This window comes from Tupaia chinensis, unplaced genomic scaffold, assembly GCF_000334495.1.
Source record: "Tupaia chinensis unplaced genomic scaffold, TupChi_1.0 Scaffold000291_1, whole genome shotgun sequence".
Taxonomy (NCBI): domain Eukaryota; kingdom Metazoa; phylum Chordata; class Mammalia; order Scandentia; family Tupaiidae; genus Tupaia; species Tupaia belangeri.
In genome coordinates this window covers 1,256,447-1,259,024 of record NW_006159776.1, presented here as the reverse complement: position 1 = coordinate 1,259,024, position 2,578 = coordinate 1,256,447, and the positions used below count along the sequence as shown (strand labels likewise).

The 2,578-nt window shown below is 44.7% G+C and overlaps 1 pseudogene; it reads left to right on the top strand.

The window, feature by feature from the left end:
• Window positions 1-887: 887 nt before the first annotated feature.
• Window positions 888-2,156, top strand: LOC102490458 (G2/mitotic-specific cyclin-B1 pseudogene; annotated as a pseudogene).
• Window positions 2,157-2,578: the final 422 nt, after the last annotated feature.

Here is a 2,578-nt window from a genome sequence, read left to right as displayed (position 1 = left end):
ATGTCGGTTTCTGGGCAAAGGGACTGTGACTTTTTTTTTAAAAAGAATTATTTATCTTTATTCATTAGTTTATTTAAATTTGACCAGAAAGGGACAGCGAGTGAGCGAGAAAGTAAGCCACCAGGCCTGGGACTCAAGCCATGATTGGTCATGTGGGAGTCCCATGCCCTTAAACACCACACCACTGCCAGCCCCAGGACTGTGACTTTTAAAATATTCTCACTTCTAGGCCCAACAGGTGGTGTGGTGGTGAAGGGTGCTGGACTCCCACATGGCTGACCATGGTTTTAGTCCCAGACCTGGTGACTTGCTTTTATTTATATATATATATATTTTTGTTTGTTTTTTTTTTTTGAGAGGTTTTCATTCTCCTCTTGGCATTTTGGGCATGTGCGCACATGCGCCTGGCATGAGTTTAACCCACCAGGTCTGGGACGCGAATTGCTGTTGACTACATAGAAGTTCAGTGACATAGCCATTATGCCAACTGCTGGTCCCACTGGGAGCTTGTTTTCTCACTTTCACTGTCCCTTTCTGGTCAAATTAAAATAAATAGAGGCAGGAGTCCTGCTGCTCCTGGGCGTCCTGAGCAACAGCTGTTGACTTGGGTGGGTTCAGGCCCTTGGCCAGTCAGCAGCTCTAGTTCTGCTTCTCCCTGCAAAACTGCTGTCTGGTGAAGAGGAAGCCATGGCATTCCGAATCACCGCTTGTTTTCTCACTTTCACTGTCCCTTTCTGGTCAAATTAAAATAAATAGAGGCAGGAGTCCTGCTGCTCCTGGGCGTCCTGAGCAACAGCTGTTGACTTGGGTGGGTTCAGGCCCTTGGCCAGTCAGCAGCTCTAGTTCTGCTTCTCCCTGCAAAACTGCTGTCTGGTGAAGAGGAAGCCATGGCATTCCGAATCACCAGAAACACGAAAATTAATGCTGCAAATAAGGCGAAAATCAGCATGGCAGGCACAAAGCATGTGCCTATGGCCACTGCTGCAGCCTGCAAGCCCAGGCTGAGGCCAAGAACAGCGCTTGGAGACACTGGAAACAAAGTCAGTGAACAGATCAGAAAGGAAGCAAAAACTTCAGCTACTGGAAAAGTTACTGCTAACAAACTTCCAAAAACCTTTGAAAAAAGGTGCTTGAGCCTGTGCCTGCTCCTGAGCCTAAACTAGAGCAAGAGCCAGAGCCAGAGCCTGTTAAAATTCTTCGCCTGAGACTATTTCAGTTGATACTTCTTCAAGTTCAATGGTAACATCTGGATGTGCTCCCGCAGAAGAATATCTGTGCCAGGCTTTCTCTGATGTAATTCTGGCAGGAGTGATGTGGACACAGAAGATGGAGCTGATCCAAACCTTTGCAGTGAATATGTAAAAGATATCTATGCTTATTTGAGACGGCTCAAGGAAGAGCAAGGAGTTAGACTAAAATACCTACTATTGGGTCAGGAAGTCACTGGAAACATGAGAGCCATCCTAGTTGACAGGCCAGTACAGGTTCAAATGAAATTCAGGTTGCTGCAGGAGACCAAGTATATGACTGTTCCTATTATTGATCAATTCATGCAGAATAATTATGTGCCCAAGATGCTGCTGCAGCTGGTTGGTGTCACTGCCATGTTTATTACAAACAAATATGAGGAAATGTACCACACACCCTCCCCCCGAAATGGGTGATGTTGCTTTTGGGATGAACAATACTTACATTAAACATCAAATCAGACAGATGGAAATGAAGATTCTAAGAGTTTTGAACTTTGGTCTGGGTCGTCCTCTACCCCTGCACTTTCTTGAGCGAGCATCTAAAGTTGGAGAGGTCGATGTTGAATCACATATTCTGGCCAAGTACCTGATGGAATTAACTATGCTCGACTACAGTATGGTATACTTTCCTCCTCCTCAAATTGCAGCAGGAGTTTTTTGCTTAGCCCTGAAAATTCTTGATAATGGTGAATGGACACAAACTCTCCAGCATTACCTGTCTTACACTGAAGAATCACTTCTTCCTGTTAAGCAGCACCTAGCTAAGGATAGGTGAATCATGAGCTTACAAAGCACATGACCATCAAGAATAAGCATGCCACATTTAAGCATGCTAAGATCAGCACTCTAGCACAGATGAATTCTGCACTAGTTCAAGATTTAGCCAAGGCTGTGGCCAAGGTGTAACTTATAAACTTGAGTCAGAGTATTATACCTGCAAATAAAATTGGCACAATATGCTATCTGTACATATTATATTACATTTACATTTAATAAACTTTGTGGCCCTTTTATTTTTTGCAGCTTAACTCATTCAAATGTGGTTACTTCCTATCCCAAGGTAACCTAAAAAAGGTTGTCTTTAAAAATATTGTAGGGGACCAGCAGTTAACATAATGGCTATGTTGCTGAACTCCCATGTGGTCAACCACGGTTTGAGTCCCGGACCTGGTGGCTTAAACTCACACCAGGCACGTTTGCATGCGTGCCCAAGATCCCGAGAGGAGAATGGAGAAGGGACTGCAGCGTGGCCATCCCCCCTGGGGGGTGATTTATCACTGTCTGTCTCTCTGTCTCTGTCTTTCTGGTGAGTGCACATGCCCTATAGC